At 42.3% G+C, this 15,424-nt stretch overlaps 1 protein-coding gene across 32 annotated transcripts in view; it reads right to left on the bottom strand.

Moving 5' to 3' along the window:
- ADGRL3 (adhesion G protein-coupled receptor L3) overlaps nt 1-9,417 on the bottom strand; it is a 459,475-nt gene extending 450,058 nt beyond the window's left edge. For 6 of the 32 annotated variants that reach the window (XM_042454246.1, XM_042454240.1, XM_042454243.1 and 3 more), the window contains exon 1: nt 9,215-9,409. The gene's annotated coding sequence lies outside the window, so the exon portion shown is untranslated. Of the gene's footprint in view, nt 1-9,214 lie in introns of all 32 variants that reach the window. The other 26 variants (XM_042454245.1, XM_042454268.1, XM_042454262.1 and 23 more) reach the window with 11 other exon arrangements.
- Between the last annotated feature and the right edge of the window lie 6,007 nt (nt 9,418-15,424).

Here is a 15,424-nt window from a genome sequence, read left to right as displayed (position 1 = left end):
CAGACTTTTGTTCCTTATCCATAATTTTAAATAATTTTTGAATATTCATCTTTGCTCACTTCTGGGATAGCTCTGACCTTTTCTTTGGCTATTTATGTTCTTACTTTTTTTGTTGTTGCTTATATTCTTTCTGCATTTTTGGTGACATTTGTTTATTGACTTTCTTCTCTTTATCTGCCTACTGTTGCATAGCAAACTCCTTATCTGGTTCCTTGGAATCACTTCTACGTTTCTACTAAACTCTACTAAAGTTTCAGTGACCGTTGTCAAAAGACCACTGTATTCAGAAGAATATTGCTTATAGATACTTACTCATAGTTATAGCCTGTCTTGTTGAGCCCTCTGTGGGATCATGTTTCTTTCACTCATCTATTGTCTTACACTGCGAGCCACTTCTTCAAAGCTATTGCCCACTCATCTTGCGTAGATTGCTTAAGAAGCGATTCATTTCACCCCAATTCTGGAGTAATATCCACAATTTTTTTTCCTGCAAATGTAAACTCCTCAGCCATGTTAATGCCAGTTGTCTTATATGGATTGAATAGAGTTTCCACTCTAATTTTGTTTTGGAAAGTGATTCTGTCACTGGATTTTCTATTTTAATTTACTGGTATAGTGGTTCCACCACATTCTCTGGGGTTAGAGGTGAAGGGCCCCTGTGAATGTGGGGAAAACGCAAATAAAAAAATACTATTCTTTTACCTGAGAGAGGACCTGTCTAGGAATCTCAATATTTTCCAGTGCAACTCTATGGCCAACATCTGCCAGAGGTTGATCTGCCAGAATCATGCCGGAGGACCTACAAGTGCGCAGAGAAGTGTTTTTCTCTAGGAATCTCTAGGTTCTCCAGAACAACTCTGTGGTCACCTTCTGCCAGAATTGCACTGGAAGACCTAGAGATTCAGAACATCAAAACCACAAATCAGCAAATCAGCAAAAGCCAAAGCTGCAAACGTGAAGGGCCGACTGTAGCAAGTATATATTAATTTCTTTTTATTTTTTCAGCGGCAGAGACTCCTTGGGGGGTTGACATGATGCATCACTGTCTAGTTAGGACCACCATCATTGCTGCTGTTAATGAGGGTTCCCCCAAGGGTTTATTATTTCTAGCTATAAAATTTTTATCTCTTTATTTTGTTGGCAGTAAACACCTTGGTAATTTGGACTGCCTTCATCGCTTGCTTATTTTTGTACCCTTCTGCTGGCTTTTATCCCCTACACAATCTATCAACTCCTACTCCTAGAAACTTTGTTGGTTTTCTTGCTTTTATTACATTATCTCCTCCACTTCCCTTTTATCTCATATGGGTAGTTCTGCACTCTTATATTTCAATAAGTCCAAACTATATTGAGAAATCTGTACGTAGCTTGTATAATACTATTCTCACTACCAGTCATAAGCTTCCTTTGTTTGTTTCCTAATCTCGAGAAATTATAATAGATAGTAAAGGTCACATTAATTACTGTGAGTACCACTGTATCTGAAATTTCTCCCAACAATTCCCAAAGTCTTTATAAACATAGTGAATTTCATTTTAAAAACTATGGGCCCATGCAGACAGGCCAAAAATAAAGCTGCTTCAAGTGACTTTGGAGGTATGGCATTTTAAATGCTACATGCATTCTAAGAGACCAGAAGCCATGCCAATGCCACGCTCCAGTCTAAAGACTGGAGCACAGCTTTGGCACAGCTTCTGGCCTCTTAAGATGCATGTTTCATTTAAACAGCATAACTCCAAAGTGACCCTTTATAACTTTATAATAGACTTTATAACTTCAATTACCAGTATTGTTGCCAACAATGTATTTGTTATCTTAGAAGAAAAAGAGTCCTCTCTCCATGCCATCTGTCATCATTCAGCCTGGGAGGAAGTGAAAAGGCACGGCCAGCTCTATCAGGCCTGGCCTCGATTAAGAAGCAGAGCCCTCTCTCTAGTCCATCTGCCTTGGTCTGGGCCTCAGAGGGAGAGAAGAACTGCTGAACCAGATCCCCTTCCCCACCACCATTCCCTTCTCCCTTCTTGCTATCCAAGATTCTGAACCACAAATGCAAAATGAATTGATGCACTGCCATGGGTGCTAGCAGCTGCCACTGGCAGGATGGGTAGCAAAATCAGAAAAGTGGTGTAGAGCACCAGTTTTGAATTCGTGGCAATGATATATTTTGAAGTAGACCTAATTAGTCACCTTCACTGTTGAATGAATATTACATAATGGATGCAAAAGGTATCACAGGATTATAACAAAGGGAAGCATATGAAACAGTGCAGGGATTCATATTATTTGGTGACTATTTCAACACAAATATACTTTAGAATTAACAGCTCAGTTGGGGGGGGGGAGAATACTCTAAGGAGCTGTATGTATGGACCAAAAGGCCCATTTTTCCCCTAGCCTGGTATTGAAAGGTTTATTTCCTAAAGATATTAACATTTTTAAAATTATAGAGTTGGAAGGGGGCCTGTCCAACCACCTACTAGTTCCATCTGGGGTACAAAACCATCGTATCCTGCCCATGGATCCAGCCCTTTCCCACCCTGGACACTTAGCTGGTCTAGTGCAGCAACAGGCCAGTGTTCAGATGCCTGCCTACCATAGCCTTTTGTCTGCCAGCTACATCTCCCATCTTACCTGTTGCTACTGCTGTTCTCCTTGCAGGTCCCAGGTTCACAGCCTTTAAAGTTGGGAACAGGGCACCTGTCTTCACCCACATGGCCAGTTGCCCCCTTCCAACAGGCTGTGACTGGAGCCTGCAAGGAGAATGGTAGCAGCAGTTCAGGTGGGGCATAGCAGTCTGAATTACCAGTTATTGCGGTGGGGTTTATGGGAAATTCTGTTGCAAACAGCTGGTTATTTAAAACTGGGCTAAGACCTGGTTGGGTTGAAGTCAGATTGGATCCATCAAAATGGCATCCAATCTACCATTTCTGGCCTGGGGGTGTCGACCTGTGTCGTCTGAACTGGATAGTGCAAAGCAGTGGTATATATGCAAAAGACAGGAAGAGAGGTCAGACTTTAAAATAGCTGTTGAGATTTGGATGGGAAGGTAAAGAGATGCCATGGAGAAAATGTCTTAAAAAGTCAGAATATGTTTTAGCATCCACCCATGCACCAAAACTGAAGGTGCCTGGGGCTAGGTTGGCTGTCACTGCCAGAAGATCTTTTTCCACAGCTGCCCCAGCCCTTTGGAATACGCTGCCCACGGAGCTCCGCTCATCTTCCACCCTGGCCCAATTTAGGAAGGGTCTTAAAACCTTCCTATTTAATCAGGCATTCCCCGACTAAATATCCTGTGGGCCTCCCTCCTCTCTCGTGGCCGTGAGGACGGGCTAAGGGGCTTTTTATTGTTTTTATGGATTGTTGTTTTATTATGGTTGTTTTTAATCTTGTATATTGTCTGCACTTCGGTGCATTTTGTTAGCCGCCCTGATCGTTTGGAAGGGCGGGGTACAAATAAAAATTTTATTTTTTATTTATTACTAATTCCTGCCCCATTTTTCAAATTCAGAAACAATGTGCCACAATAACACATACTGCCTCTTCAGTCCTTTGAAAAAGCAATAAAACCAATCTAAAAGATCGGGCATATGATTTCAATGGAATATTTCCCTTTTCTGTCACACACTTATTCTGGAGGATTTAAAGATATTAACTGTGATTCTATATCATGCCTTACAATGCCTAACTTAATGTATACTCAACTACATAGCAGAGGTACTATGGAACCCTGCTAAGCAAAGGCACATATCAGAACACTGGCAAGGTAAGTGTTGCAATGTGCATCAGGCTCTACTGACGCACACTGGCACGACCTAGCCAGTGTCCTGGTTGCACATCAAGAGTATCCAATGAGCAATGGTCCCACTATGCAGCAGACACTTCACTGGGTTCCCTGAATAGTAACGTCATAGCAGACCCTTACTGAATGCAGGTGTTGCAAAACTGTTCAGTTCTATTTCTTGAAGTCCCATAATGAATTCCAGCCAATGATTTTTCCAAAGTTCCTTATGTCTGAGTCTTCAGTTTTGATCAGAGAGACTTAAACTAAGTACGTCATCTCTATTTTCTAGTTTGGGAGTTGCAAATAATACCCCAAGTGTGAGAGCTGCAAGTAGCTGCAGTCAGGGTGGACCAAGAGCATCTACCATAGATGGAAATGTATGCCATTGTAGGGCATGTATGTGTATGGTGTAAGGTAATGTTGGATTTGTTGGATTTGTGACTGGAATGTTTCAAAGGTGTAAAACAGGGGTAGGCGACTGTGTTGCGGATAGAACCCAGTTATCAAGCCCACATCAAGCTTTCACTCATGGACCACACTGGAAATGATGTCACAGGATAAATGCCCCAAAAGAAGTATTTGGGGAGATGTGGGGGGGGGGGGCCAAGAAGGAAGAAAAGCCAAACTGTCACAGGTTGTTTTCTTTTATGTTTTGGAGCATTTTCAGACAAAAACACTACTCAAAAATAAGTTTTTAAAAACAACAAGGACTTGGGATACCTCCAGAGGGTTTTGGAACCTGTCAAAGTAGGGTTCAGGAACAAATGCAGCTTGTGGGCCACACTTTCCCACCCTGGTATCATGTAACATTGATGTGTAAGTAACTTAAAAAGAGGAAGTGGAGCAGACTACTCAGAGGGTGGCAGACTCTCCTTCTTTGGAGGTCTTTAAACAGAACGTGGATGGCTGTCTTTTGGGAGTGCTTCGGTTGTATTTTTTCTGCATAGCAGGAGGTTGGACTGGACTGCCCTAGTGATCTCTTCCATTTCTATGATTCTGTGATTTGTTTTTCAAGAAACAGGGTGGGAGGGAGAAAAAAAAACTTCTTTCTACTTTTTAGTCTTCTCTTGATCCTCAAAACTGAACAGATACTTGGACACCAGCCATTCTTGCCTATGGCAAAAGATTCTGGGGCAGTGTTGTCTACCTGGATCGCAGCTTGTTTTATAACAGCCAGAACTGTACACAGTTGGTATTACCTAATATAAGAGCACCTTAAACAATGTTTCAATGCAAACAGACACTGCTCCAGTCTATTATTTTTGCTAACCAAAGCTAGAAAACAGATTGTTGACTTTCCATGCCATGGCTTCATATTGTTTGTCTAATTTCATTTTCTGTACTCTTGGCCCTCTGCCTTATAACTCATCTCATAGCCTTGGGAAAATAAGGAAAAGTAAGCTGTTTTTCTATTTAAAAAAACCCTGAGAAAACTAGGATTTGAGTTAAAAAAACTAAGGAAATTTGAAATTTATTGGTTCTTCATAGATGGGTCTCTCTTTGTTAAAAGACAGACCCTGCTATGAAGAACTTATAAATTTCAAATTTCCTTAGGTTTTTTATCCAAAGCCTTGTTTTCTTGGATTTTTTTATCAAAGGAATAATTTAAATACTAACTTAATTCTAGAATTAAGGTAATGCTGCACCATAAATTAAATCAGTGAATCAGGTTAATAACCATTTTAATTCTAACTTTAAAAAAAATTCACTTATTTAACTTGTTAGTTCTTATCCATGTTCATCTGTTTTGATCTGGAGAAAGGAATACAAGTATTTTCTGGTTGAAAAATGTGACTGCATCCTGATTTTGCCTCTCTCTTTTTACATGAGATCCCAGTAGTAAATGGTTTCATTTCTCCGAGAATGCTGTCCATATCATCAAACTGAACAAATAGGAAATTATCCATCAAAATTAGTCAAAGGATTGCCTCTACCTGACACATTTATAGTACATTCAAATTTATCTTTCTGAAAAGGCAGGCTAGAAATATTTTTCCCCTGAAATCATTTATCTGGGTATTTATAAGATATCCTTCATCAAAATATATCAGGGTGCCAAACAATAAAAACAAGTATGTAATAAAACAATAAAAGACATCATAGACTGGGTGGGACTATCCGTCAATCATGGAACCTGTCTGATTGTGGAGTTTGGCTGGATCCCAATGACTACTCTTAAATAAACACAATAATTCAACCCTGAAAATCGGTACCATGATATAGATGTCCACACTTTAAAAAGCAGCAGATCAGTCAATTACGATTTTTATTTGTCTGCAAAAGAATAACAGTGGCGGATTACATACCGCCATTTGGGACGTCCCCAGGCCATCCCAGTTTAGAAAAGGGGTGTCTCTTCTAGACACCCCTACTCCTGTTACGAACTCTGTCCGTAACAAATAACGGCGGCCGTTCCACAAGGCCGCCGCCATCTTGATGTAGCGGACGCTGTGCATCCACACGTCGCGCAGCGCTTATGATGCCGCGAGGGCGCCATTGGCGCCTCATGCCATCATAACTGTGATGCGAGAAGAAGCTCCATTTTGGAGCTTCTTTTTTGCTCCGCGCGGGAGCCGCACGGTTTGGCTGTTGCGGCTCCCTCATGGAGCAAACAGCAGCACCTGCAGACCGCTGCAAAGCGGTGGTCTGTAACGGACCAAAGCAACTACAAGAAGGAGAGCTGTCACTTGCCAATATGGCACGTGGCCTGAATACAACAAGCAGAACTAGCAAACCTGGCTCATCTACTGTAGTGAGCTTCTCATTTCCACCTGAACATAGGCTCCGTAAGCTCAAAGAAACTGATTTCCAATTACAAGGCAAACTGGAGGATTTAGGGAACCACAAGAGACAACTGAATAATCATCTGAAAATGGTCCCGGAGACAGTGTTTTCTGCATCTCTACAAACCTTAATTGTTGCCTGGAGGAATTGATTATGTCCCAAACTGGAACTAACATCTAATGATATGGAATGCATTCATTGTTCTTTGACCCCACAGAGACCAGCCAATAAGACAACCAAGAGATATCATTATGAGATTTGCCACGTTTCCAAAGAAAACCTTAGTGTTAAATTCATTATCACATATCAAAAATCTGAATTATGAGGGACATAAAGTGGCCATCTACCAAAACATCTCATTGGAGACACTGAGAATAAGACTTTTGTTCAAGTCTTATTGTTATCTACAGGCATAAAATAGAAATGGGGATTCCCCTTCAAGATCATTATTTTCCACCAGAATAAAATTTGAAGCATCAACACCACAGCACAAATTCTTTCAATTCTCGAAGCACTTGATATGGGAGCGCCCACAGAATTAGAAAAGGAAATTAACTTAAGACAGATCTATGGCCCCAGGCAATAAGGATCTACAAGGAACACACTGGTACAACATACAGTAATATATGGTACATACATAAGACAAAAAGAATAAGACCAGTTTCCCAGCATCAATATAAAGGATTCTAAAATCTTCAAGCCCTGCATCTCTTCTGTATTATCCTGGTGCACCTTTTCTGAATGAAGTAGGGACACCACCCATATTACATTTCACCTTCCTGTCACATTAACTGCCATCTTAAGCTGCCATCTCCATACACAACTCACAAAAGTGAGTCTCCTTTTAACTTCCACATAAGAAAACGGTACTGCTTGACCTGACAGACCATACACCCCATCACACTGGGGTAATATTAGATGACACCTTGTATAATAATTACAAAAAAGAAACCCTGAGGTGCATAACTTCTATTAAGACCACGAATTGTGGCTATATTGTTTTGTACAATTGTACAAACCAATGGCACCCATAGAGTTAAACCTTCCTATTTCTTCCATCAAATTTATCAGCCTCATAGCTCACCAAACTATAGCTTGGTCCAGAGCAGTGATGCCCTCCCCCCATCCTCCCAGCAAAGAACAGAAAAACAAAGTCTGATCAGGACAGCAGAACCTCTTGATAACTTGTTAATTGTTTGTTATAAATATATATCTGATCTCACTTTGCAAACAAGAGTTTTAGAAAACCACACTGATATACAGAAATTTGCTTCTTTTGGCTGCTCCACACTAACCCAGTAGGCAAAATGGACAATAAAAACTAGGGGCAGGAAGACCACATTTTCTCATATACCCCAATAGAGTGATCTATGACGACCAGCTGTTGAGACTGTGCTCAGTAGTAAAAAGAGTAAAAATTCTTAAACAAATCGAGCAATTCGGCCTTTAAAAAAATATGGCAGCCAGACTGGTCGCAGGAAAATCTATATTCGACCAAATAACACCTATTCTAAAACCTCTACACTGGCTGCCTATCAGCTTCTGGGCACAGTACAAGGGGTTGGTGATTACCTTTAAAGCCCCACATGGCTTGGGTCCAGCTTACTTGCGGGAACGCCTCCTCCTATATAATCCTTACTGCACATTCAGGTCCTCTGGGATTGGAAGAATCTATTACAGCCGAAGAAAACCAGGCTTGTTGCGACTTCCCAGAGGACCTTCTAAGGTGATGTTTTTATGTTTTTCTTTGTATAAGTTTGTATTTTAATTCTGTTGTTACCCGCCTCAATCCTCTGGGAGAAGCGGGGTGCAAATAAATAAATAAATAAATAAATAAATAAAATTATTGTTTTGTATTGTTTTTAATATGGGGAATTTTATGTGATGTATTTTGTATTTTATCATATGTTGTAAACCGCCATGATCGCAGGAACGGCGGTATAAAAATAAAGTTTCATTCATTCATTCATTATTATTATTATTTTGTTTCTTCAACTAACCTGAAAGGGTCAGACCCCATTTTGCCTCAGAGTTTTTTTGGCAATCAATATGTAGTAGGGGGGGGGCAGTTTACATCTGACAAAGAAGTAAGTGATACTATGGGCTTAATATTAGAGAGGAAACTTAATATTAGAGGGAAAACCTCTCAGCTAACGCTACGTGTTTGACACATTTTACACGCCAAACACAACCCAACAACAATTTATGGTATCCATCCTGCACACACTAAGCGAAGTAGCCACTGGAATCACAGTAGTAGGAAGTAACTCTAACAATGTTGTACATTGCTATTTAGATAAATCACAGCCTCTCAAATCTTCCATCTTCAAGGACTTGCATTCAGCCTCTCTCAACCAATCAATCACATTAAATGAAATCAGAACAGCTATTCAAAAGTTTAGGCTGTGGAAATCCGGTCCGGATTAATTTACAGGTGAATTTTATAAACTATGCTACAACAAAATTGGCCCACACTTATTTAACAAACTGATGACAAAAGGATTATGCCCTCAATCCTGTCTTACATCCAAAATCATCCCAGTCCTTAAAACTGGGTATTATTCAGCAACAAAACAGAGTACTGTTACCCCCCACTAGTTCAGCATTTAAACCAAGTGCATTAATAAATCAAGACAAAAAAAATCTTACCTCCATTTTGGCTAATACTAAATGTCTTCGTAACAGACTATGGTCAGCCTTTTGTATCCACAGGGATTCCATTCCAGATCTTCCCTCTGTGAGGAAGACATATATGCAAGCTTCAGAATTAACTACTAACAATCCAGACTGATGTGCCTCAATACCATTTACAAAGATCAACTTCACATTCAAAAAATGACCAACCTCCAACTACATCTTTCAGACTTTATCTACTTGGGTACCATCCTTATGAAAGATCTCAACCCACTGATTCCCAGAAACTATAAAGTGTCAAAATGGAATTATTTCCAAAACAACACAATGGAAAACTCTAAAATTATCCATATTAGGTAGGATAGTCCTGTTAAAAATGTTGCTTATTCCCTGATTAATTTTGTTTTAAATCTAAACCATCCCTCTGCATCCACCATGAACAAAATTGAAAACTTGGCAAGATCTCATAAACAAATTTGCCTTCAACCATAATAAACCCAGATTCAGAAAAACTATAAGACAACTCTCTTCCCAAAAACAAGTGTTAGGAATACCCGATATCTCAGTGTATTTTGCTGACTTCCAACTTAGCCAAGTATCCCATCTCATTGAAAAGGATCTGGACATTACATAATTATGTACCAATGGAATTAAATAATCTCTCGACTGCTCTTCCATTATTCTTTCATAAAACCTCCATACAAAAAATAAATCAAAGAAATTAAAACCCCATGGCTACAAACTTCCATCCGATCCTGGTCGAAAAAGAAGCATATCTTATTACAGTCAGCCCTTCTTATACATGGATTTTTTATACATGGAATCAAGCATACACAGTTTGAAAACATTCCCAAAAAGTATAAATTTACCTTGATTTTCCATTTTTTGTAAGGGACACCATTTTGCTATGTCATTATATTTAATGGGACTTGAGCATACACGGATTTTGTTATACACAGGGGATCTAGCGTATAACAAGGCTCCACTGTATTTAGGGTTGCTATAACCCGGCGGGGGGGGGGGCGGGAATTTCCCGCTTTTAGACCGTCTGCATGGTCACGGTACGGCTTGCCCCCATCCCCGGGTTTGCCCCTGCCCCGGGCTTTTTTATTGCGCCGCTATGGCAGCGCCTTTGGCCGCTCTTGTGGCCGCCACCGCCGCCACCAACAATGCAGCTGTCGCTGTGTGGTGGCCTGCCTGTGGCTGCTCCTCTGGCCGCCGCCGCCGCCACTGCGGTTCGGTAGGTGCTCCAGTGCACCCACACTCATCACAGTATTTAATTTTCCCGGGCACGCTGGAGGAGCACCTACTATTGGCTGGCAGGCTGGCCAATAGCGGAACAGCCCGCCCCCTGCTTCAGGAGTCTGACTGCTGGCAGGGGGCGGGGCTGTTCCAGCTCTCTGCCCCCATTGGCCACCCAGGTTAAAGAGGAGGAGCTCTCCTCTGTTTACTTCCTGGGCCGGCGAGCGGCGAAGGACTGAGGCGGCGGGCAGAGGAGGGCACTGGGCAGCCCCCACCGCAGCAGCCGCAGCAGCAACAAAAGCGGCAGCCGCAGCAGCAGCCAAAGGGAGAGGAGAGGACCAAAGGTCAGCCTCTGGGCCGGGGGGGGGGACATTTTTGGCTAGCTGTGTGAGTGTGAATCAGTTTTCAAAGGGACCTTCCATGTTTATTATTATCATCATCTTATATCATCATCATCATCATCATCCAAAGTCCTAGCTGTGTGAATGTGAATCAGTTTGCAAAGGGACCTTCCACGTTTATTATCATCATCATCATCATCATCATCATCATCATCATCATCATCATCCAAAGTCCTAGCTGTGTGAACGTGAATCAGTTTGCAAAGGGACCTTCCACGTTTATCATCATCATCATCATCATCCAAAGGCCTAGCTGTGTGAGTGTGAATCAGTTTGCAAAGGGACCTTCCACATTTATCATCATCATCATCATCATCATCCAAAGGTCTAGCTGTGTGAGTGTGAATCAGTTTGCAAAGGGACCTTCCGTGATTATCAATATTATTATTATTAGCATGCAAAGAGTTAGCTGTGTGAGTCAGTTTGCAAAGGGACCTATTATTGTTGTTGTTGTTATTATGCAAAGACCTAGCTGTGTGAGTCAGTTTGCAAAGGGACCTTCCATGATTATCATCATCATCATTATTGTTGTTGTTGTTATGCAAAGACCTAGCTGTGTGAGTCAGTTTGCAAAGGGACCTTCCATGATTATCAATATTATTATTATTAGCATGCAAAGAGCTAGCTGTGTGAGTCAGTTTGCAAATGCCCAAATGTGCTTCGTGTGTGTTTTGGAATGGGGGAGGGGGGATGGCCAGAAAGGGAAGTACATTTCTGCCATCTGTCTAGGAATAATGCCAAAATGTCCTCCATTTTGATCATGCCTAAGAAACATGCATTTATATTAACATTTTTTTAAAAAATCATAATTTTTTTTGCATGTCCTCCATTTTTATAAAATGTGTCCTACATTTGAAAATATTGTCCTACATTTGTCCCGGCTTGGAGGTCCAGACTTATGGCAACCCTAACTGTACTAGACCCTTCATCACCCATTTGCCCCTTCCTGAGCAACAAGCTTTTTTACTCACCAAAAAAACTGTATCAATTTCCTGGTTGGGAAGAATGAGGTATTTATCACACCTGAGACCTTTTCCAAAATGGCAAACCCAAAATAGTAGATGACAATAGTTAATAACTTCAGATGTAGCACCACTAAGAATGAATTGATTTCAGCTTAGAAAGGTAATGGCTTTTTCTCAAAAACTAGTATTGTCAAGGTCCCTAAAGCTTTTTGAGAAAAGGTGTGATCTCTCTTCTTAAAACACCAAGGGTTTAAATTCCATGATTTATACCTGCCTTATTGACTATTCTTATAACAAAAATCAGACCTTTAAAACAGCTTGGTAAACAGATTGAAATAGCTCAATCCCCAACTCAAACTGGACCAGCATATGGACCTGTCCCCATCTTAGATCCTGCTCAGTGTTAATTAGAGAAACTAATCTGAAAATCTTAAATTGTACATGACACTAGCAAAACTTGCTAAACGATGAGAAATGTATCCTCCAAATGCTGGAAAGTATGCAACACTACAGGGATATTTCTACATATGTGGCTCAATTGTCTTGTCACAATGCCACAATAGAGGGCATGGCCAACCGTTCAAGATGGCAGATGTGTTTTAGAGCAGCTCAGCACAGCTCTGGTGACTTTCATCATTTATAAAGCATAACATGAATTGCATGGTTAGGAGACACCCTATGCAAGGCACCAAAAGCCCCATTTCAGGCTTCTGTATCCCTACAAAAGAAGCAAAACCTCCTCTAGAAGATGAACAATATCTGGAAGAGGCAGATATGGCCCAAGGCCCTGGCAAAAGCCAATAAGGGGAGGAAGCAAGGGCAGCAATAATTAACAGGTCCATAATTTGCAGATCTTCTAGCGCAGTGGTCCCCAAACTGTGCCCTTTAAGAGATTTTGGACTTCAGCTCCCAGAAGCCTCAGCCAGGTTGGCCAATAGTCTGGGGACCACTGTTTTAGCAAGACTGCATGAAAACCTTGGCTGGGATTTACCGAAGGGATGGTCTCTGGCTTTAGAGCCAGTGACCTCAAAACTCACAGCCCTTACTACTTGAATTAGTGACATTGATGACACTGCAAATGCTACCTTCAAACAAGGCTTTCTGTAAGACTCCAGAATTCAGCAACTATAACGTACTACAAATATTTCAAAGTAAGGTGGAGGACCTGCAGAAGCAGAGACAATGCCTAACATTTGACTGACAGGTGTTGCTCAAAAGGTTGAACAGGGAGATCTGCTCCCCCTCATCCTAACCTGTATCAATGGTCTTTGTCTCAATTTGGATTTTAAATGTTCAGGTGTAGAATGGGCACACAGATCTCTTGACACACCGTTAAATTCAGGCACCAAACGCAGAGACATCATCATCATCTGCTTCTACATAAAAATTCAATACCATCAATAAGCTCTCATATAAGGAGGGTAAAGTGAAAGTATCTCAGGTCCTGGCCTGAAACATTAAGAAAACGCCATGACTTCCAACCTCTTATACTGGTTTTATATTGGCCAGGTGTAAAGTATAAATTGGGTTCCCATTCCAACTGATCATCTTATAAAGAGACAAAACAATGATTGCCACAACAGTTCATAGCAGAGGTGGATGGTACAGGCCAACTATTTGGAAAGCCTCTGCGCAGACACAGGCAGTCCCAACTTCGGTTCCAAGTAGCATTGGAAAAGTCTCTCGAAACGGCTTGAACCCGCAGTTCTGTCCAAATAGAAAGCCAAAGCCCTCCGAACATCCAAGGTGTGCAAGCGGCATTCGATGTTGGTGGGCGGGTTCGAGGCCAGGGTCAGTAATACAATGTCCTGACACATGTGGAAGGCTGACACCACCTTAGGCAAAAAGATAATGTCAGTACGGAGGACAACCTTATCCTTATGGAATCTAAGGAAAGGCTGGTCCCTCCACAAGGCACAGAGTTCACCCGCACAGCAGGCAGAGGTGATGGCCACAAGGAAGGCTGTCTTCCAAGTCAACAGCCACAAGTCAGTTGTGGCCATGGGTTCAAAGGGCTTGGATTGCAAAGCAGACAGCACAGCGTCCAAACTCCAAGCAGGTGCTGGTTCTGAGAATGGAGGATGAGGGTTGGTGCAACCTTTCAGGAAACTCTTCACACGAGGGTCCCTGAAAAAAGAAGGTTTGCCATCAAACTGGAAAAGAAAACAGATGGCAGAAAGGTAACACTTAATGGAAGTGAGGAATAGTTCTGAAACCAAAGGTGTCATCAGGAACTCCAGCACAACCGGTATCGTCACTCGGGATGGAGAGAGGCCACTCGCAGAGAGGAAATTCAGGAACTTCTTCCATTTAGAAGCGTAGAATCTTTTGGTGGCAGGCTTTTGGACAGCCAAAATCACCATCTATACTGAGGGAGGTAGCGAGTCTAGGGACGGAGCCTCCACGTTACCATCGGCAGGTTGTCTATGTCTGGGTGACAGACTCTGCCGTCCTGGAAAGTGAGAAGGTCTGGACGGAGCTCAAGACGGAGAAAGTCTTCTGGAGAGGTGGAGCAGGGACAGAAACCACGGCTGTCTCGGCCACCAGGGAATGATGAGAATAGCATCCAAGCTGTCCCTTGTTATCTTGGACACCACTCTGGTGATCAGCGGGAATGGAGGGAAGGCGTAGAGCATCTCTCCTGACCAAGTGAAGGCGAACGCGTCTCCGAGGGAGTTCTCGTTGTGCACTTGGGAGCAGAACTGGGGACAGTGGCTGTTGAGAGTGGTCGCGAAGAGGTCGATCCAGGGAGCTCCCCACCGACTGAAGAGGTCGTTGACCGTCTCGGGATGGATCCTCCATTCGTGGCAGACTGTGGGAGACCTGCTGAGCTGGTCGGCCAAGTCGTTCTCATCTCCTGGCAAGTGAATTGCTTGGAGCAGAATCCCCCTCGGGATGCACCAGTCCCAGATGAGAAGCATTATGTCAAGCAGGGCCCGTGACTTGGTGCCCCCTTGCTTGTTGAGGTAGTGCATAACAGTGGTGTTGTCCATCAGCAGAAGCGCTACCTTGTTGGTAAGGGTCATCTCGAAAGCTCTCAGGGCCTTTTCCATGGCCAGCATCTCCAGGGCATTGATGTGGAGAGACTGTTCTGTGAGAGACCACCTGTCCTTGATGAAGAGGCTTGACATGTGGGCACCCCAATCTTCCATGGAAGCATCTGTGGTCAGGGTGACCACTCCCAGTCCAGGCCGCTACCAAAGTCCTGAGCTGGGCCACCAGAAGGAGATTCTATCTGCTCCTTCTTGGCCTTTTTGGCGCTACCTTGACGCAGCTTCAGGCTGCGATTGGGGTGTGTATGATGTAAATGCCACGCCCCCAATGTTGCCTGAAGCCATGTCAATTTGCCCATCTGTTTCAGGCCCATGTCAACTCAACCCTGATGGCATGGGTGCCCAACCACCATAAAATTGCTTTAGATGCAAATTATATTTTGATTTGTTTAAAACAATCCTGAGAAATCTTTCCCAATTCTAAAATATCTGTTAGAACTGTTTGGCACCTATTCAGACATTAGGATTAATTTAAAAAGTCCTCTTATGTACATAAATTTATCTTGTCTACAATAGGAACACTGGCAGCAGTTGACTGACTTGCAACTATGCCCCTCATAAGTC

This window comes from Sceloporus undulatus, chromosome 2, assembly GCF_019175285.1.
Source record: "Sceloporus undulatus isolate JIND9_A2432 ecotype Alabama chromosome 2, SceUnd_v1.1, whole genome shotgun sequence".
Taxonomy (NCBI): domain Eukaryota; kingdom Metazoa; phylum Chordata; class Lepidosauria; order Squamata; family Phrynosomatidae; genus Sceloporus; species Sceloporus undulatus.
This window is presented reverse-complemented; position numbering and strand designations above follow the sequence as displayed.